Raw genomic sequence first — 24,021 nt, forward strand, 5'->3', positions numbered from 1 at the left:
TAGGGGATGCTTTCAAGCCAAGGCTCTGGGGCTTATTTCCCCCACTCTCAGAGATCCATCCAGAAAATAGAATACACATGAATTTTTTTCAATACTTCTATTCATGTGGCACTACAACCCAAATGATTCCTATCACAATGAGTTAGTATTCATTGAATACACTTTTCAATGATTTTGCCATTAAATTTGAGATAAAATCCAGACAACGTAACCAAGCTGACTAAATCCTATTTAAGCTGTCCCCCTATGTTCTTCACTTGCTTTATGATTTCCCTTTCCTGTCCACTTCTGAATATTTATTCGTAATCATTCGGAATGCCTATTTTCTTAATCCTCTGGTACTATCTTTGCCTTTTAGGTCCCATACTGTCCTCAGTGCCAGTTCTACTTCTCTAAATATCTGATTGCAGGTCTCACCTTAACTTCAGAAATTCTAGAAAGGGTTCTCTGAAAAAAAGCAGTGTTTCTGCAAATCATAAAATCTATGATGTGTTTATTTCATATCAACTTTATGCCACCATAACCATCTCATAGTTTGGTTTATTGAATGCTCATGCTTCTTGGTCCTACAGGGTGGAGTAAGTGACCGGATGGACAATCTCTTTTCATTATGTTACCACAACATTTCCCATCCATGCACTGGACAGACAAGTGCTCTATTATCCTTTTAATTCAGTGTATGAATTAACTTATTAATTTATAAATGAATTTGAAACCTAACTACTTTATATTCATATAAAAAACTTCAGAATAAAGTTATTTCATAAATATTCCCAGACATGAAATGTATGAATGCTCTTAATAAACATGTTCTCAGATGATATTTTTAAAACTGGTATTGAAACAATAATGGAGACAAAACATGAAATTAGTTTTATGAAAAACAATTTTCAGAAAAATATAATTTAAACAAAATATCAACAATGGGCTCCTTTATGTTCATTCCCACATATTCTATTCTTTAATTTGATGTGTAAATGTAGAAAAAAATAAACAATATAAATTTTGCTATTAGTTATAATCAGATTGTAGAATCTGGAAATAAGTATATCTTTAAAACAATCTAGAATATTAATTCATCACATAAATTACCAACAAATCTGTTATGTATTTTAACCATTTAGCAGAGTGTTTTTCTTTGGGTTTCTTACATATAAATGCATGCATAATGTTAATAGACGTTTTAGAAAATCTAAAATAATTTCATAAGGTGCTCATAACATATGAAAACATATGATGTGTTATCTTCCAACATGTGCCAGATGTTTGTAGAGAAAACAAAAGAGCTGCATCATATGCTAAGGCTCAGACCAGATCTAGACAGTCTAGCAAGTAATACTGCTAATAGGCAGACAAGTGAACTGACCTTTTTATAACACCACTGTGGACCACTCTAACCCAAGGATTGCTATCACAATTCATTTCAGTTACTCACTTCCAATAAAACAAGAACTTTTTGTGTTCATTTCATATTTATCTTTTAATAGATCTTAATAGTACTATTCCAGAATAATTTGTGCTGAAATTGACTAAACTATACTGATTAATGCTGCCTTTAAATCAGTGGTTGTTTTCTTTAAAAGCAAGAAAGGTAGGTTAGAATGCTCTTGTTTTGTATTTAAAGATCCTGTTCCCCCTCCTCTGTCTTTCCCTCTCCCTTTTCTCTTCCTCTACCTCTCTGCTCTTACTCTTCTCTCTCTCCTTTCTTTTGTCTCTTTCCTTCATTATTTTCTCATATAAATTTACAATAATTTGAAAACTACATTGCTTAACATAAATATTAATATTTTAATATTTATTCTATTTTCTCGTATCTATAAATATATGTTACAGAATATATACAAACATGAATAATTCTAAATTTCTGTAATAATTATACCAGGTCCACAGTCTTAAGAATTATGGTAAAAAAATTTGTCATTGAGCTGATTATCCCACAAACTTTAGAATGCCAGCTTGTATTGATGTTCATATAAATATTAGATATAATCTATTCTTGAATTCTGCAAATATTAAAATATGTTTATTGCAAAATTTGCATTTTTAAAGGACATTTATTATTTAGTGCTTGCAAGTAATCAACCAATCAACTAATTTGACAGTTATTTATTGAATGCTTCCTATTTTCTTGGAAATATTAGGACCACAGTATGGTGTGGTCCTAATTACATTCTAATAATGAAAAGAAAACAACAGCAACAAATGAAACAATACTGGACTTTCTTGCATGCATATAAATATATGCATTCATGTGTGTGTGTGTGTGTGTGTGTGTGTGTGTAAATGTTATGCAAAGGTACAATACATCAAGTGGTGAAGGATGGCCTTGCTGAAGAAGTATTGTGATTTTCAGATTGGAATTGAAGCCATGCAGAGCCCTTAGGAAAGAATGGTTTAAGCCAATATATTCTACTCCATAATTGTAATGTAATCATGACTGCTGATTGAAAGTAATATAAATTTTTTAAAAGTAAAAATTGGTGAAACAACCTCAAAAGGGACAGAAAAATGCCAGTGTAGCTAACACTTGATGAAAGAGTGGCAGACAAAGTCAGACATGTGGGTTCACATCAGGGCATAAGGAAGAGTCTTTCACCAAGATAAGAATTTGCAATTCATTGTAATTGTAAAGAGTGGCCATTGGAGTATTTTAAGTTGAAAAATTATGTGAAGCAAGTTAATTTTATTTTAAAATTCTCTCTAGCTGTTATAAATTGATAGTGGACTATGAAAGGGGGAAAGAGAGATAGGTAAAAAGGAGACTGAGATATCCTATGGAATTCTATTACAGCATCCAGAATACCTATGATAGTGCATTGCAGGTGAATTTTACAGGTTATTTCCTTTCTTTGATTATGTAAATATAACCATAATATTTATGATAAGATATAATGAGTGATATTTTAATGTCTATATCCACATGCAGATAAATATATATATGTCTCACTAAGTTGCTTAGGGCCTTGCTAAATTGCTAAAGCTGGTCTAGAACTTGTGAACTTCCTATCTCAGCCTCAGGAGTCACTGGAATTACAGGCTTGTACCAGGGCACCAGGCTGTACCCTATGTTTTAGTCACTTCTGAACCTGTAATCAAAACACTTAACAAGCAAGAACAACTTAGAGGAGGAAAAGTTTATTTAGGACAATATCAGAGGTCTTAGTTCTTAAGACTGCCAACCCTTTTGTTCTAAGCCCAAGGCAGGCCAAACATCATGAAGGAAGGACTCAGAGGAGGAAAGCACTTTACCTCATGGTGGCCAGAAAGCAGGGGGTAGCCACAGAGAAGATGCACCTGTCCAGGCCAGTCCCCCAATGACCCACTCTCTACCCACATCCTCCTGCTTACAGTTATCACCCAGTCAGTCCATTCAAACTAGGATTGTGATACAGCTCTCACAATCCCATTATTTTACCTCCAAATACTCCTGCTATTGGGGAATAACTCATATACAACCATAATACCATACAACTTTGTGTTTTCTTTTCTTGATCTAGATGTATAACTAATGCATATAAGTATTTTACTATATGAATTATCAAAGACAAACTTTTTGAACAAAGACTTCCTTATAATGCTCTTCTCCTTGCCAAATGCACCTCTCGGCCTATACTTGGAAGAAAAATCACTGGGTGATGGGACAGTGGGTGATTTCCATTACTTGAGTAGAATCTCATTCTTGTTTTTTATCATAGATTACAAATACAAACACACACATCATTGTCATCTTCATATGCAAACAAATTAGTGTCCATATTTTCAAGAGAAAATAATAGACATACTGGCAGGATAATATGGTGTAGTCTTTCATGTAATCCATCTTTTCCTTCTACCAATTTGTCCATAACTGTCTCTGATATTTACCCATTTGTGGTTCCTGCCATTATCTTATTTCAGTTCCTTATCACTCAATGCATGGATTACAAAAATGAACTCTCTATTAGATGTTCTGCATACAATTTCATATTCCTCCAAAATTATCTTGCATGCCTTAGGCAAAATAATTGTATTAAAGCACTATTTTCCAAAAGGTTGGCCAAAAGTAATAAAGTAATCTTGATATAAAATAACCATTTTATTATTTTACTTTCCAAAGGCCTCCCATGGAATGGAAGCATTAATTACCAAAGGGAATACTTTCAAAGCCTTTTGGCTGATACTCAGGACCTTCAACAAATTGACCTCGGTCTATTTAAAAATCATTGTCTTTAATATAAGAGAAAGAAGACTATCAGGATTAAGAATGCAAGATTTATAAACCTTATTATGTTCCTTACTAAGAAAATGAAACCCTAACCACATTATATAAGGCTTTGTATAGACATTTTCATGTGAGAAACATGTTAAAACTGGAAATATTTACAATGCCTACCTCAATGTACATGGTATTGGAGAAAAGCACAAGATTTTATGTCAACAGATCTGAGTAAGGATTCTCATACATCATTTATAATCAGAACTTCCTTTGCCACTGAACCTCTGCAGTCCAAATTTATTTATTTATAAAATGGCTATGCTAACTTTTCCATCTCACAGAGGTGTTAAAAGCATTAACTAAAGAAATGGGAATGAGGAGATCTTTCTAAATTATTAAAATATGTTGCTATATTTAGTTACTATTTTGTATGTTAAAGAACATCCTGAACAATAAAACAGGAAACAGTTGTTTCCTAGGAAACATGTAAGGAAGAGGGATGTGAAACAAAAAGACAGGCAAGAAAAAATGCACTTTCAAGCAAGGTATTTCTACTGATAACTGAAGCTTTTGCTGGAGAACTCTGGGAAACCATGTAAAACAGATGTTAGAAGTTTCAGCCTCAGGTATAAGGTTGCTGTTTTTGGACACCAACTTCTTTTGAGGACTGCTGCTCTGGAGTGCTCATTCGTGACCCTCTTGGCCACATTACACACCAGGTTAACAGATTCTGGCACATAGAAAATCACCTCAGGCAAACCAGTGAAGATACTGATAGTCCCAGCAACACTTTCTCAAATGATAATGATAGGCCTCCTAAAATGTCCTTGCCCTAATCTTTGTTGCCTATGCATAGGTTAAGTTAGGTCATTGGCAAAGGGGACTTTGCAGAAGTAGTGAAGGTTATGTAGATTAAAATTGAGAGGTTATCCTGGATTATTTAGTTGGACCTAATATAATCATTTTATACCATTATGATAAGAGTGGCTGGTGTCTGAATGGGAGTTAGATTTAAGTGAGATAACTTGATCTACAATTGATGGTTTGGAAGGTGAACTGATCCATAGCCAAGGAATGCAGGAGATACTCAATTGCTGAGACAATTTCTGGGCAGCAGTCACCAACCAATGGGGATTATCAGCTCTATAACCACAATGACTGAATTCAGTCAAGAATCTTCTTAAAGTACTTGGAGTTGTTGATTTTCTCTCAGAGCTTCCAGAAGCGATTTTAGGCAGTCCAATGCCCTGACTTGGGCCTTTACAGATGTGAAACAGATGAAGCAGAAAACACACTTAGAATGATTGATGAAAATTAAAACAATTTGCAAAGTCCAAGCTGCTAAATATAAAGATATTTTTATAGCAGTATTAGAAAATACCGAGGACATGATAAGTCCAGTGATACAGAAAACAAAGACACATGTCTTAAGTTATTCATTCTACCTGTGATGTCTTTTTCCTTTATGTCTGTTCCCAACATTGAAACTGCAAAAGCTGTTCAGAGCTTTTCCAATTCTCATATTGAAGTTATAATTCTTTAATCTGAGATGCATAATTTAGAATTTGACCATGTATGTGCTCCTTTCAATATTTCTGTTTCTGTGTAAAAAATGTCATCTCAGTAAGATTATGCATTTTTTCTGGCAGGGACTTTAAATATATAAGATTCTTTCTTTCATACAACTCAGAAAGTTATAAAAATGTTACTGTTGAGAAAATCTTCATAAACACTCACCAAGGTACCACTAACATACTTGTACTAATGTAAATACACAGTTCATTTGATATATTTTTCAAACTCGGTACATAAAATGTAGACTCTACATAAAGAAACTCAGAATCACTCCCCTGATTCTGCACCACGTGTACATGTTACTTTATTTCTCACTTTGCTTTGCAATTTCCTGTTGCTATAGGGCATCCCAGTTCTATTTGTTTAGCCCTGGATGAGCATATTTTCTCTTTCTTAAGCTACTGATTCACTAATTTTCTTTCCCTTCTGCTTACCTATTTTTTCGACCAGGCATGCTTTTTATCTATCAATATATCTAGCTAATTTTTCTATACCAAAGATTAAATTTTCTCTGAGATCTGTTTAAAAATTATGTTTACCTAATAAATAGAGACAAATTTTATTTCTTTCCAGTTTGCATATCAATTTTTTATGAAATGAAATATTATTTTATTGGAGACTATATATTTTAGAGAAAATTCTGATTATAGGATAATACTTTTCTTAATGTTTTTTTTTTCTGTACTGTTATTTTAAAAAGAAGTAGTAAAAGGAAGAATTAATGAATGGAAAGATGTTCTGGTAACAGCAACTAGGACAACTTGAATTTACACAGGTTAAAGATCATTAAATGTATATGTTAAAAGAATTGCAATAAATGATTTACTATTCACATAAAATAGCAGCAAAGATAATTTCATTTGATAAATGTATTACTATTGGTTTGCCTTCTATGTAAGAGATTTATAAGGGATTTTATATAAAGAATTATACAAATTAAAAGAGAAATAAAGCTTCAATTAATTTTCCAAAGACTCCCTAAATTGATATTTTAATATAATACTATTTTCAATTTTGTAACTACCATAGACTTTGGTGCAATCTAACAAAACATATTCCAAAATAAAAATGCATTTAACTTATTCCAATCTTAAATACATTTTTTTCTCACAAATTATTTGAAAGTTCTTTGATATAAGTGTGAACATTATTTCATGGTACTCATAAAAATGCTAAAATAAATCTATTCTAAAATAATGCTAATTTTTTTTGTTTGTCCTTAGCTAAAATAATCTCAACTGCACCATTTCTGATGTATATCATCTGGATGATGTTCTTAATATCATACTTATAGAAAACAATAGAGTAGATATAAACAAATAATACAGTCATAAATTGTCATGTGACAAGTCCACATATCACTTATATGCATTTTTAAAACTATTTTTAGTTGCAGATGGACACCCTACCTTCATCTTATTGATTTAGCTTTATGTAGGACTGAGGATTGAACCTAGTTCCACAAATATGCAAGGCAAGCATTATACCACTGAGCTACAACACCAAAACTTATATGCATTTTAAAAATATTTATTTATTTATTTAGTTGTATTTGGATACAATTCCTTTTTTTATTTATTTTTATGTGGTGCTGAGGATCAAACCCAGGGCCTCCTGTTCTAGGTGAGCACTCTACAGCTGAGCCACAACCCCAGTCCCTTACATGCATTTTTATATGACACATCCATCATTTTTATAAAATGTCTCTGACTTAATAATATTTAAAATCGTAAAAATAGTACTTATAACAAATATATTTATTAAATGTTAAGCTGTTTGGTGAGCTGAAAGATCATCTCAATGTTATTCTATCACCAAAAATTGTTATAAAGTAAATAGAGAATAAATCAGGAGAAAAAGGCAGATATCAGTGGTACAAAGAGGTAGGGAAGAATTTTTGTCTGCCATACATATTATTTTTTTAGGAAATATTATCAGCTATGTGTTAAGTTTCATGACTTGCTTTCATATCATGCAAGATTACTCTGATATATTTGGAAAGAAATACAATTTCTTTCTCATATGAGAAAAATACTTTGGACATTATTGACAAGACAATTTTTTTCATTCCTACAGAAGGAACTTAAAGGTCATCAGTGTCAATGACAATTAATTTTGATATTAATAATAAGGAGTAAGTGGTAGTTAAAACATCAGATACAGGATACCTTTCTTAGAATTAAAATATATATATAACAATTTGCAAAGTCCACACTGCTAAATATGAAGACATTTTTTATAGCAGCATTAGAAAATACAGAGGACATGATGAGTCCAGTGATACAGAAAACAAAGACACTTGTATTAATTTATTAATCCTATACATATATATAGGCATCTAGCCAGATTAGACAAAATAATATTATACACTGGTAGTAGAGATGCATAATCATTTTAGCTGAGAATTAAAAAAAATAATCCCACCAATCGAAATGTATTTTTTATATTCAAAGAAACTTCAGAGAAAGCATTAGGCAAGGACAAAGAAATGAATATCAAGATAAAATGAAAATTAATTTCTAATTATAACATTTCTCTCATGTCTAATTTAGAATGAAATGAGTCTAACCACAAAAAGAACTAAATTTTCTTTATACCTAATTATTCATGAATAAGGAAATAATTAACAAACTTTATAATAAATTCTTAAAACTGTTCATTTTAATTAAAGACTATTATGTGTTATGTATGTGGGTTAGCTTGGCATATTGAAAATGATATATGGTTCATGAATATGAAGGGTAAAATCTAGATGTCTAGTAGAGTCATATAGAACAATACTGAATGCAAAATATTATTTTGTGAGTGAAACAGAAGAGAATATTTCATCACCAAGGAGCACTGAGGCATCCTTAGAAAAGGAGAGGGTCTTTGAATTCAGTATTAAGTTTAAGGAAATATTCGGGAAGCAGAAAAAATACTTCAAAGTTAGAGAAACTCAAGAAACAATTTATAAATATGTATATGACACATTGAGGGTATGCTTTGAGGTATGGGCCAAAATGTGCATGTATGTGAGAGAACTTTAAGATGAAGCTAGAAAGATTGCTGAAAGAAAGGCTTAGAGGTTAGACGTTATTTTCTTTCTCTCTTGGAAGGTCAGTTTGGGAAAATACTTTTGTATTGGTACAAATTTATAGAATTGTGCTGTGTGTGTTATAGTAAATATTTTGGAGGTTACTAGATTTGACTACTGATAAATATGATCAGATTTTAAGCAGAAGGTTGGAGGATGAATTTTAGAGGCTTAAGAAAACTGGGTGGGAAACTTTAAAATTTCTCAGAAAGGAGTATGTGTTTTGCAAGAAATTTATAAAAGAAGGATTGTATAAGAAACAAATATTAGTGGCAGGACCCTTTGATTGGACAGTGTTCTTGTGAATTAGAGACAACATTCAACAACATCACCCAGGATTTTGACTTGGGCAGCCAGCCAGTTGTATAATGATGGCATTCACAGAAAGAAAGAATATAACATGAAGGGCATACTTAGAGGTGAATTTAATTAGCTGCATTTAGACAGATTACATTTGGGACAAATGGGAAATATTCAGTTGGAGAAGCCACCACAGATTTATTGACTTAAAGATGAATGGAAATGGATTTCTCTACCTGTTCTTGAATTTGTGCTTATATACATTTGCACTCGAAAGTAGTTCTGTACTATAAATCTTCCTTCAAATAGCTCCTAACCATGACATTATAATTTTATTGGCAATAGTAAACATTTAGGCTTTGTAAAAAAGAGTTTTCTACAGCTAGTTAGACTGATTGGGTTTAAAGTAAAATATATCATCTTGTGAGTAATGTGAAACTGAATAATTTACTTAATTTCTCTGTGCTGTAATTTTCTTATCTAAAATAGTAGTTGTCTACTATTTTAGGTCACAAAATGCTGTGAGAGCAAATAAAGAGGCAGACAGATTCAAGATTGAACAGAATGCAATTCAGTTGGTCTTACTGACAGAAGTGTGGTCCTGAGTGGTATAAAATGGGTACATTCCATGATTTGGGTCAGAGGCAGGGATCTTATAATGGGTTCAGGATATAGTATCTTTCTGAAGCCAGAATTAGACAGGCAGTCAATATAGATAGGTAAGTGGAGTCAGAGTCTATCAAGAAGGCCAATTTGGGTCCAGGAAGTGGGAAACTCCCAATTTTTAATCCCTTGAGGGATTAAAATGCTAATTCCTTAAAAGCCCTTCCTCCACTCTAATCAAGATAACCTGCCCTGCTCCAAACTGTTGTTCAGGTAAACTGCCCCAGGAATTGCCCCTCCCTATGGGGTAAGAGTTGTTAATTAATGTGTCCTTGGTTGTGGTTGCTCCATTTGGCCCTTCTCCCTGTTTGACCATACCACTTGAGCATCCCCTGGGCCCTAGACACTTACATAGGAAGGAAGAGAGCAGGAGAACAAAGAAAGCCTAAAACATCTTAAAAAGTCAGAATACCTTCACTTCTTGAGATGCCAGGATACCAGCTATGGCCCCCTTCTCCCTCTTAGGAGAGTCTATTGAAAAGCACCCCGTTTATGAAAGACCCCCGTTTCCCTGTCCAAGGAGAATCACACGAAACACTGGCTGCAAAAGCACGAGGTGGTTTATTGGGACACAGGTGCCTGCGGGTGCCCAGCAGAACCTCAGCCGGAGCTTTGGTGAACTGGCACACCGGGCTTGGGGATACAGAGATTTTTATAGGGTTTGGGACAGGTTTCTTATTGGTTTGTTTAAATCTAGCATATAGGCCACCTAGGGGGTACAGGTCTGCATTCCAAAAACCACAGGTCTGCATTCTATTCTTTCTGTTCCTGCTTATCTGTTCCTGTTTATTCATTCATGCCTCAGGATGTGGGTGCTCTGTCCTTTCTCAACCGGTTATATGGAAAGCACATCCTGCGCCTGAGCCTGTTTATGGCCTGCCTGATATCTTGGTTTCATATCTTGGCCTTAGGTAACTGGGCTAACTGGGCTAGGGTCTTTCACTATGTTACCCTTTTTTTAGATAAACCCTGCTTTATATGCTTGCTTCAGCTTGCTTCTCTAATGTTATACTTCAACATGTGAGGAAGCAGGGCTCCTTACTGATAACTGGCAGTATCATTTATCCAAGCCAAAATGTACCAGGTTTCTTGAGGTAATATCAAAAACATCATGCAGCCAAGGGTGGGTGGCATGTGCCTGTAATCCCAGTTGCTCAATAGGCCAAGTTAGGAGGACTGTATTCAAAGCCAGTGTCAGCAACTTAGTGAGACCCTAAGCAAGTCAGCAAGACCCTGTCTCTAAATAAAATATAAAAAAGGACTGGGATATGGCTCAGTGGTTAAGTATCCCTGGGTTCAATCCCTGTACAAAAAAATACCAAAAAGCAAGAATCCATCAGGCATCTTCCTAGCACTGAAGGCATCAGGGTCTGGCTGTAAAACTCCACATAATACTTGAACGGTTTTTTCTATAATATGTGGGAAACTATTCAAGAGCCAGGGAAAGCCCAGGGTTACTCTGGGCAATCATAGAGGTAAGACTAGAGATGGCTGCCATTAGCTGAATCCCTACAGCACAGCTTTTAATTGCTGATCAAAGAGCCTTTAGATTCTACCTATGCCTATAAATATTCCTTTCTGTTTCAAATTGAGATGGAAAATTTGGAGAACAAAAATTGTGAGCTGCAATTAATTAGAACTTTGTAATTAAAACAAAGTTTTATGTTTCTTTTTGTTTATTATCTTCTGTTTGGGGACATAATAATTGTAGATGATTCATGATTCTCAAAGAATTTTTTTTTAAATCTGATAGGATGTGGCAAATATTGTCAAACTGCCTTAAAATATAGATTAGCTCTTCTTCGTTTACTAAACTACCTTTTAGGTTTATTGAGGCTATGTGAGTACTTTCTGATGAATGATTTATTAGAGAAAATAATGAAGCCACTTATAGACGTGACCCTTAAAAATTTATATGTTGTCTAGTTTGTTTCCTGCACTATGATAATCTTGGAGAAAAGCATGTTTCACCTGGCACAGATACAGAACAAAGTACTAACGTCTGGCCCAGATGGGAATGTGTGGTGGAAAATAAAAAAAGTCTTTTTATTACTGAGTTGAAAGAGGGCTTAGTTAACTAATTATTTATGTATTCTAGATAAAATTCTCATTATCAAATGTATGATTTGTGAATATCTTATATCTTCTCCCATTTTGTGAACTGTCTTTTCACTTTCCTGATAGTGTCATTTGACACATAGGTATTTTTAAATTTGGAGAAGTTAGATTTATTGTCATTTGCTGTTTGTGCTTTTGGTATCATATAAAATGATTTATTGCCAATTTAAAAGTCATGCAGATTTACTGCTGTGTTGTCTTCTAAGACTTTTATAATTTTAGCACTTACATACTAATATTCTATGACATTTATAATTTTAGCACTTATGTGTTGTCTTGATCAGTTCTAAGTTAACTTTTCTATGTGCTGTTTAGTCAAGAGACTAGTTTCCCTCTTTTGTAGGTATTGATCCTGTTTTCCCAGCCCCATCAGAGAAACATTATTCTTTCCCCTAAATGAAGGCTCCTTGGAAGGGTTAGTCCCTGATGTCAGTGTTATGGATTTTTCCTTTTTTTTTTTTTTTTTTTTTTTTGACCCCAGGAGGGTTCTTCCCAGATGCCTTTGCAAATTAGCGGGCCCCAGGGTTTAGACTATACTTCCAGTGAATCTTTCACTTACAAATTGCTTTTCACTACAACTTTCACTGTATTTGAGGAAAACTGTAGGTTGAACTTCCCAGTCTCTTTTACAAATGAAATATTTGGCAGAGGCACTGGGGATTGAACCCCCAGGGGCTTGCATATGCAAGGCAAGTAAATGCTCCACCATTGAGCTACATCTCTAGTGTGAAATCAGTTCCTTAAAGGAGGGATTGGAGCTCTCTGTTCTATAGTCTGCTTCTCCCTTTGGAAAACAGAGCCATTGCCTTGGGAGTGGGGGCAAAGTGTGCCTCCTGCTTTGGGAGGTAGGCGCTCAATGGTTGGTAATCAAACAGTCCCAGGTCTCCACAGCTTACCTCTCCAGATATGAAAGCCCGAATTTAAATAAACATCAATAGGGGACACGTGGAGGACTCCAGTGACATTTATTAAAGCCAGGAGCCCAACCACAAAGCATTTTCAAAATTTCCTGAGTGGGTGAGCTATGTTCTCCTAATGGGAAGAGAAAATGAAGTATCATGGGGATAATACTCTTTTAGAATACAAATCAATTTTCATATTCTGTCAAGGCCATTCTGAATGTCATCTAAAATAACACTGTACTGTAAAAAAACCGTGATGAATTTGAAAAACATATTTGCTGTTTTTCTGATTTAGATCTGAGTTGTTAGGCAAGCTATTTGGAAATAACATTAGTTATTTTATATTACTAAAACACTATTTAATAAGTTAGTACACTAAATAAATGATTCAATGACCATGCACAGTACTTTATAGGTAGAACAATTTAATATTTCTTAAATGGGCCCACTAGGTTAATATTCTTTTCCAAGTACAAAATGAAATCTGGAGAAAGGCAGCTCTTATAAAAATCTAAATCTTCTACTACAAAGAAATAAAACTACTACAATCATGATGATTATTGTTATGTTATTTCCATTGTGTATATTGTATTCTGTTAATGCCCACCCTTTGAAACAGAAATGATGGTCTCCATGGTCAGAAATGCTGATATATTAATATGAAAATTATTTTGCTCTAGCAAGTTATTACAATTGTATTGTTTCAAAACTGATAAGATGTGCCAGTGGAAATGTTTTCTGTTAATTTGTGAACATTCCCTTGACCACTTCTTTTCTCTATGGAATATAATACCAAACTTTTTTTGAATAAAGACATTATTTTGACATGAACATTTTGGCAAGGACATACTGGAGATAAGTGTAATATGTAGCATATATTCAGATATATCTTCACATGTCATATCTCTTATAAAGAGCGGGAATTTGCATAAAGCACTCCAAATTAGGACTTGAAAAAGTCATTATCACTTCAATTAGACTGAGATTGGTGATGCAGTGTTTAAACCTTTTTATATAAACTTCAAATTCATTTTTGCAATGCCATAATAGCATCTCATATTTCAACTTAACCTCTAGTTAATGAAAGGAAAATACATAACAAACAGGCTTTGAAGGAGACAGAAGTTTTAAGCAGAATTCTATATGGAAAGATGGTATATGGAATGAATTACCCATATTGTAACTGGCAAAGAAGAATAGAGCTACAATTTGATAGGAGCAATGTGTTTTTTTTTTTTTTTTGGTTTTATTTTTTCTCACATAATGTCAATGGTATATAAATCCAATTTCATTTCCTTAAAATTACAGTTCAATAGAACAAAAAACAACCATATAGCTCAACTATTGGACTGTAGATAACAGGAATATAATTTTTTCTCTTTCATAGTTCAGGATTTAATTTGACAGTATACATATATAGTTTTTCATTTTTACCTTTCTTCTGAGCTAAAATTGTAATTTTCTGTGCTTCTCCAATTTCTTATTTCCTTAAGTGTATTAAGTGATGCATGATAGTAATAGTGAACACAAATCAGTTTAAAGTACTATAGTATCTTTATAATTATCAAATAGAAATTTTCAAAATATTTATACAGGGAAAATTATCATAGAAACTATAGTTAACTTGATTGGTTTACTTAAGGTAGATTAATTTAATATTAAAGTAGTAAAGTTCCATTTGTTCATTAAATTTTGTGACTGAGCAAACTGGAAATATGGTTTTTAAATGCCATATCCGTCTCATTATAAGAAATGGTCATTTTTAATCACTATGCAAATCCTTCCAAGATGGAAGGATTTAAGAGGTTAATATAACCTGGTAACAAATCAAAATAGGTGTAGATGGAAAATTAATACATATACCAGATAAAATAAACCTTTATTATACTAACACTTCACATTTTATAATTGTGATTATATTTATTATATCTCATTTCTTATAAAATCACTGAAGGGTGGAGCTGGGCTGGGTTTGTCTCTTAATGGTAAAGAGCTTGTCTAACATGTGCTAGGCCCTGAGTTCAGTCTTCAGTAACATATTTAAAAAAACTAAAACCAACCAAACAAACCAACAAAAACACTGAAAGGAGATTTTTATCTTCATTTTAAAAAAAGAATATAAAAATACAAATATTTATTTTGTCCAGAGTCATGAGTTGGTTTACACATGGCTGGTACAGAAACCAAGGGGATCCAGAACTCACACTAACTTTTCAATACTCTATCTCAGCTTCCAAGGAATATTTAGTACAAAGTACCAGCATTAATTTTTATGCACCATCCATCTTACTGTAACAACTCAAAGACACATTCAATGAATTTGCCAGTCTTCATGACATTTTGCTGAAATTTCTTTAGCATGTCTAAGTATTTTGATCATTTAAACTAAATCATTTATTTTTCTAGAGAACTAAAATATTAAAATCATATTATTCTTTGAATTGGCTACATTAACCTTTGATGAAAAATGGAATAATAATGCACTATTTTACATATTTTCCTGTATTATTACAAGATAAATTTTGGTCATTTATTATTTTTATTCAAGTACTCTATTGTGACAGAATAATGCAATAATTCAGTAGTTTTTGAATGACTGAGATAAGTCTGAAACTTTTATTCACATTATGTTGAAGAAAATACAATGCAATTAAATATGATATGACCCTGAATCTTCTCCTTTGAAAGAATAAAAGAAGCAAAAGTATATAGAATATATTAGGCAATGAGTTCAACTTTCCATTCTTTGTTTATTTGGTTAATAATGCACACACATTCTGTGTGTGTGTGTGTGTGTGAGAGAGAGAGAGAGAGAGAGAGAGAGAGAGAGAGAGAGAGAGAGAGAGAGAAAGAGATACCTGCTGCTAGAGCACTCAGACCAATGGTCATATTTTACATTTATTAAATACTTTTAAAATGTCAAAGCAAAAGAAATTACAACCTTTCAACTATTTTGCCTTAATATTTTGAAACACTAGAAGTGTACTTCTTTTGACATTAATTTATGAAGCATGAAATTGATCAGTTAGAATGAACTTTTAGAATAAAGATACAAAAAAGCTGGTATGTCTGGAATGACTGAGGAATCTCACATTGCTGAGATTCTGAAAGTTTGAATATTTAATGATTGACATGAAACCTGCAAAGAAAAATAATTCTGGCTTTTTTTTTTTTCTTTTGGTGCTGGGGATTGAACACAGGGGTATGCAACCACTGAGTCATATCCCCAGCTCTATTTTGTATTTTACTTAGAGACAGAGTCTCACCGAGTTGCTTAGTGTCTTGCTTTTGCAAGGCTGGCTTTGAACTTGTGATCTTCTTGACTCAGGCTCCTGATTCGCTGGGATTACAGGCATGCACCACCATGCTTAGCTTAATTCAGGCATGTTTTTCAAGATATGAATGTTTTTGCAAGGACTAGCTTATAAATTCTGAGTAATTTTGGTTTATTTGTAACACCTTTTTAGAAGAAAAATTGAATTTCAAAATAAAGGAAATAAATAATAATGAGAAATGGTTTTGTGATCATACAACTATTTTCTGTTGCTTTAAAATGATGAGGATATATTTATTGACAATTTTTACATTTATTCAACTGTATTTTATTTATTCAGTAGAAATTCAAAGTAGACAAGCCCTTTGCTCTTATTGAAACTGGAGTTTTGGGAGAGTTAAAGTTATCTTATTCTGGTAACAGACTAACAGGCTTTCAGCTAGTTACACAATTGCAGATATTTTCCCTCTCTCCCTCCCTCCCTCCCTCCCTTTCTTTCTTCCTTTCTCTGTCTCTCTGTCTCTCTGTCTCTCTCTCTCTCTCTTTCTTTTTCCTTCCTCTTTCTTTTTTTCTCCTTCCTCCCTTCCTTCCTTCCTTCCTTCCTTCCTTCCTTCCTTCCTTCCTTCCTTCCTTCCTTCCTTCCTTCCTGGAATAGAACCCAGGGAAGCTTAACTAGTGAGAAACATGCCCAGCATGAACACCTCTTTTATTTTTGAGACAGGGTCTCACTAAGTTGTTTAGGGCCTCACTAAGTTGCTGAGAATGTCCTTGAACTTGCTATCCTTCTGCCTCAGCATCCCAAACCACTGGGATTACAGGCATGTGCCACAAGCCACTGGGATTACAGGCGTGTGCCACCATGCCTGATGAAGATATTTTATTATGTGAGATTCTATAAGTTGTTTTCAAATTTCTGAGTAAGATTTAATAATAGATTACCTGTCAGTGACAATAAATTCTGGCTTTCTTAGTACAAATGTTTTATACTTCCTTATCCATCATTCTCTTAAATCCATCATTATTATTGCTAAGTTTGCTGTTATTTATAGACAATTATTATTTTACTGTTATCTTTCTTGAGAAAGTGTTTATGATCAGCTATAGTTCAAAATTGCTTCTTTTTCAAAGGAATTCATAAAAAAGACTTTGACATGTGTAATGGAATATAGATTTCTGAAGGGATTATACCATTGTACTAAGTAAGAATTTATAGAATTCTAATGAAGAAATTGATGTATTATAAATTTGTTATCCCAAGATGGAGCAGAATAAGAGCTAATGGTGGACTTATGAGGATGAAACAGTTTTTTTAAAACACTGCTGGTTCTTTGATGTTTTGTTTTCAAGATTTAAGAAAAATTTTCTCCTTTACTTTTCAAATACTTAAAACATACAACAATTCAGTAGAAATTATTTATGAACAGAGGAAACAATTACTTTTCTTTCCCTTTTCTGACCCCTCCATGAGTTGGAAATCATTAGTGAACATTCTGATTTTCATGGCAGTATAGTATACATGTCCAATAAGAATTTATTGTTCTTGTAACGGAACTTAATTATAGTATCAAGTATGTGACCAGAATGTCATATTTGAGAAGGATGTATAAAATTAGATCTAACAATCTTCAGGAACTTGAAGGAGGCAATGTTTATAAATCCTGCTCTATAGAGAATTTTGCCTTGTACCTGGCTTTAACAGGTTCTTGGTTTTACAGGTGTCTGAAATAAAATTCCTTCTTGTTAGACCTATGGACTTTGGGATGTTTTAGAACCTTAAGAAGAGAGGAATTTACTCCAATATATAAGTTTTGCAGGCAAAGCCTGATGGGAAGTCATGAGTTTAGGTTCTTAGTCTCCAGAGGAATTTAAAAGTCTAACCTGAAATATTTTATGAAACATGCCAGCCAAGCAAACTAAACAAAAAAGATCTATGAAACATTCCAGCAAAGCAAACTGAAAAAAAAGGTCTAGGCAGTCAATAACTATTCATATGGCATTTAGGTAAATAATCAGGGCAATTTTGATAAAATTAGACATAATTTGCAAACCAATTAGTTTTACTTAGATTATATTTGAAAGAAACATGGGTTATTATAGATGAAAATTTGTTTCAGAGGAAAACTACAAAATTATCTTGTAGGTAATAAATTCTAGTCCATTCATTAAATTTAAGGTTTTGTTCTCTGATAACTGGATTATCTGGCTACAATTCTCTAATTAACTTTTTAATTAATTTATTTTTTAAATTTGTTCTAATTGGTTATATATGATAGCAGATGCATTTCAATTCAATGTGCACAAATGGAACACAACTTTTCATTTCTCTGGTTGTACATGATGTAGTCACACGAAATGTATACTCATATGTGTACCTAGGGTAATGTTCATCTCCAATTAACATTTTAAACATTTTCTACACCCTCCTAACTTGGAATTACTAAAACCACAGCCCTTTTCCTGAATCTCTGCAAGCTTGAAACTGAATGGCTTGATATAAAATTTGGAAAATCGTTATGACAGATCATGTGTAGACAACATTTGTACTTCTTGCTACATGGCCTGCACTCTGACCTCTGCAAGTGTTAATCTTTCTTTTTTTTTTTCCTTATTTGCATAAAAAAAATCTCTCATTAAATGGCTGGCCACTAGCACCATCTAGCAATATTCTCTACTTTTAAGCCCAAGTTGATTCAGTTGATCTGTAATAAACAAACGTTAACAGAATGAGAAAATGGAATTTTATTATTCCAAGAAGACTAGAATATCTGTTATTTCCTTGAATAAGAGGAGCAATTAACAAAGATTATTTGCCTGACCAAACTTTAACCAGTCTCCTGAGCCTTCTCCTAGGCCTATTGATGCACTTCTGATCACCTCATCCATCTTCAGCACTTATCTTAGATCATTTTAGACCTAATCTTCCTATCTTTAATGTTTCTTAGTGATTTTTAATCCATTGACCCCACTCTTCCTCTTGAGTGCACACTTCTACTTGCCTGAGATGCCTTAGTAGTTGAACATTCTCTCTTCCACTGCAGAATCTCACTGCTGGGATCCCTGCACCTAATCACAATGGCCCAGAGTTAAGTCTTCCTCACTCTGCTTTAACAGATACCATTGAGTAATTTTTCTTTAACAATATAATTCCCCAATCTCAAAATGATGATCATTTAAACCCATATGTTCATTCTCTTCTGTTTTCATTCTTTGAATATCTCTAAACATTCTCATATTGTTCCTTTCAAAAGAGCATAATTGGTTTTTCCTGAGTGTCCAGACTAGCATAGATATTTCTATTGAGTCCTCTAAAAATACCTATTTGTCTACAGCCTATTCTCATTTTTCATGTTTGAGTTCAGAAGAATCCTTTTTTTTCTCTGTGAAATCATTCTCTTATTCTCTTTAGATTTTCTCAAGCCTGGTGTGGTGGTATACACCTGCAATCTCAGTGACTCGGGAGCCTGAAACAGAGGATCCTCAGCTCAATGCCAGCCTGCGGAACTTGGTGAAGTCCTGTCCCAAAAAAAAAAAAAAAAAAAAAAAAAAAAAGGGCTGGGGATGTAGCTCAGTAGTAGAATGTCCCTGTGTTCAATCACCATTACCATACATACACGCACACACACAAAGGAAAGTGAAAAACTTGTGAGTGCTCAGATCAACATCTAAAATGTTACCTCAAGTACATTTGCACTTTCTTTCAGCAGTTTCCCCCTTGGTCCTTAACTCAGGAGTAGGCAGAGAGATACACAGATGGCTGGGCATATTGGTACACATCTGTAAATTTTAGCTACACAGAAGGCCGAGGCAGGAGAATTGCAAGTTTAAGGCAGGCCTTAACAAGATCCTGTCTTAACATAAAAAATAAAAAAGACTACCAGTGTACTTTAGTAGTAGAGTGCTTACCTAGTCTGCCCAAGTCCCTGTATTCAATCTGCAATACAAAAACAACATTTTTTTTTTCCTAAAGAATTAAGGTCCTCCTGTTATCCTCTTGTTATTCATTTTACTCTTTTGTAAATACTTCCAGTCAGCATGGAAACAGTGTAATAGCTTATATCAGAAAAAAAAAAATCATTTAATTCTTAATGACTCTGTTATTTGATAAATTGGCCTATTCCATCTACCCCTCTGAATGTTTTGTATTTGTAATGATTGTACATTTTTATTTTACATTTGCTCTTTAATCTCCTCCTAAATTCTGAATGTACAAGTAGAGCTTCTACCACCAAAATTATTAATGGCCTCCAAGTAGTTAAATCAAAGGGATGTAATTTTCTCTTTATTATATTCATTTTGACATCTTAGGAGACCAGAATCTTTTTTCTCTTTGAGGGTCCCTTCTTCATTTCTGTTACCAATTCCATCTCCTTTACATATACCCTGTATAATCATATTCTACAGGCTAGCTTCTCTCTAATTGCAAGAATTCCTTTAAAGATGTTTTCACACTAAATTAGCACAGTCACCCAATGTTCCCAGCTCAACAGCAAGTATTGCATCAAGGTGTCAGAAAATATTCTTCACATTTTTTTTTTTAATCATTGACATATGTGCTTCTTATCTCAACCAAAAGCAAGCAGATCTCTTACAGCTCTGTTTCAGGTCAGTGGTCAAATATTCTGTGTCACTGTTAATGATGTAGGCACTCAGGCTTGATTCAAGATGCTTGGCTCCATTCCCACTTGAAAAGTTAGAACTGAGATTGAGACTAAAATGTCAATATTCTTACCATGGATAAGGTTGATAATTTGCAATATTCCCAGGGTTAAGATGCAAGTCCGCAGACACTTTATTTTCTATTATATAAACAATTTTAAATAACCTTAACTTGTACAAGGAGAGCTTTGGCCTGCAGTTATTCAAAGCACAATTTTTGTCTAGAGCAGCCCTAAGTGAAGTGACTTGATTTGGGATTAGAAATTCTTTGACTAGACATAGTTGGCATTGATTGATGAAATCTTATACACAAATATCACAGATTATTGTTCCCCTATTCAACAACCTTATACTCATAAAAGCCTTGCAAAGCAGTCATGTTGTTGGTGGTAGTGTGTTGTTGTTGTTTTGTTTGTTTGTTTTCCTCCCTATTTACATGGTTACATCATTACTCACTTTAAATTACCTGCATTCTTATTCTATTCAGCTGTCTTCCTTAAGATAATTACAAGAAATAGATCAATTTTCAGTCTCTTCACTTTAAATATTTAAAAATTGTATTTGTGGATTCCTCTATAGATATAGCAATGGTGAGTATCATCCTCCATCTCAGAGGTCAAAATTCTGAAAATGAGGATAGATGTGCAAATCAGGATTGTGTATTTGGAGCTGGCACTAGGGGAATTATTTTCAAATTTTTAAGTGCAGAACTTCCTCCATTGTCAAAACCCATCACATAAACAGAGTAAACACAATGCATATTTCATTGTTTGTTCTAACTTTCAAAGATGCTATTTGCAAAATTAAGTTTATATTCATATTATATGGTATGTTTTCCTTGAAGAAGATAAAAAGCCACAGAAAGTACGAAGGCTACAACTTACTTTTATTTTTAAATGCCTAAAAGGAATCATGATATTTTAAATGTAGGTCTATCACAATCCCATAATTTATAAATAGACAGACAACCTATATTTTCTTTAGATCTTTTCTCAAGGAAAGAACAAGTCTTTTCCAGGAATGTTGAAATTACACTTAGAAACTAATAATTTGTTTTAAAAATAGATTCCAATATAGCCTATCTGACTTTTAACAGCATCTCTGAAATCAAACCAAAAGGGGAAAGCTCATAACAAAATCTTTGGTTGAGATACATCAACCCCATGCATCTGTCTGGGAGGAAATTTATTTACTAAAAGAAGAACTTGACTGAAAGAAGCAATTGAAAGCTCATTGTGCTATAGCGCTGGATGAAGAAAAAATCCTGGCATGGAAGTCCATTAGGAGAACCATTTGTCTTCTTTCACTTTCTATAGCCCTATTAGAAACATTTTATAGACTTTTATTTTTCTAGATTAGGTGCTGTAATTTTATGCAGCTATGATAACACATACTCTCCTTGCAGTCAAAACTCCCTTGGATATAACAGGCTGAAAGACAAAATATGTAGCCGACAGTTAATACAAAAATAATGAGAGTTTAGCAAAAAAAAAAAAAAAAAAAAAAAAAAATGGCCACTAACCCTAAACTATTACACATGTTACTAAAATTCCCATAATTAAAACATAAATGCAGACTTGGAGAAAGAGTTATGATAGAAAAAAAACTGGGGATCACAAAAGATTTATGTTCTTGATTTTTTTCCCCAACAGATTCAAGTAACAGTGATAGAAGATATACCTTCTACGTTTAGCAGAGCCAAATGAAATAAATTCAGGCATTTCATGTTGGGCTAAAATTTTTACACATTAGTGATATTCAGGTAAGAGGCGAAAGGTTCAACGCATAATAAGTAGACAACAAGACAGAAGAAAATTATCCACATGTCTACTATCAATCACTAAACAGAATTCAATGCATTTTGTGATAACTTAACAGAAATAAAGGAAACCATAAAAGAATACCATGCAATCCAAGGAATAAAGCTTAACATCAAATTTAGAGCAGAAATTAATAAACTTTTCTCAAATCAAAGGTAAGAAAAGTCAAGAACTATCTATTATCCTTAATAGAAAGAAAAATGGGGATTTAAAAAATGGAAACTGTAGCAGAATGTTATTAAAAAATAAAAGATGTATTTAAAACATCATAGGATGAAATGAAATGAGAGATAAATGGGAAAAGGAAAGACTGAAAACAAACCTGTGGCTAAGGCAGACACTAAATATATAATGAAGAAATTTTAAAAAGAAAAAAAATTATTTTGTACAAAATCTAATCTGTGACATCTAAAATAAATTCACTAAGAGGAGACAATTGATATTATAAAGGATAGATTACCATTTGCTAGTAAATATTAAAAATAAATGTTATGTTACACTATTATTTTTAAGTTATAAAGTTAAAATATAATTCAAACATAGAAACCAAAAAATTGCTTGAGTTTGCATAAACATTTAACAGAATGTCTCACTTCTTGTTCAAGAATAAGTGGCATAAGTTATAATGAAAAAATATGACAAAATATACTTATTCAACTTTCCAATTTGGTGTAAATATGAGATATTTAAATGTGTTATGCTTCAAGCCTCAACATTCTCTCTTTTTTATTGGTGATAAATATGTCAAGCTTCAAAGGAATAATGTGAGAACTAAATGACATTACAAAGTAGAGCCTGTCACTCAGCAAAAGTTGATTTACTGTATGTAATTATGAGTTTTTATTATTGCTATTATTATAGTTGTTATAATCATCATTATTATTGTTTCTTAGAAGATCTATGCTGATCTCTGTTGATCCATTTTTCCCCTGATCATACAACATGATCAAATGTTTTAAATATGTAAATCTCCACCCACAAGTTAGAAGGATTCTCATTTTCCTAATCAGGAATAAAATGAAAAGAATAATTAATCTTATAATGTTGTGTTTTACATGGGAATTTATATGGATTTCAGTTTGTAAGTTCCTGAAAACTACAGCCAGAAGGACTGGAAGTTATCCATAACACCACACAAAAAATAAGAGGCTTCACAGCAGTGTAGTAAGTGGCAGGCCTTTATGACTATTTTGGAGAGAAGCAAATTTAGTATTTGACATGTTATTCCTATACTTTGGATTTTTTGAGCAAATCTAAAATCAGATTTATTCCCATTAATGCTATATACAACATAGAACAAAAGCATGTTAAAGTTACTCTTTTCCAACAAATTTTCCTTAAATATAACTATGGTATATTTCTGAGCATTAATATTTCACATGCAAATATCCCCAGATAGTGCACTATGCTGAGTTGATTGTGTATGGTTTACCAGGCCCTCT

Source organism: Urocitellus parryii, chromosome 7 (assembly GCF_045843805.1).
Source record: "Urocitellus parryii isolate mUroPar1 chromosome 7, mUroPar1.hap1, whole genome shotgun sequence".
NCBI classification, from domain to species: Eukaryota; Metazoa; Chordata; class Mammalia; order Rodentia; family Sciuridae; genus Urocitellus; species Urocitellus parryii.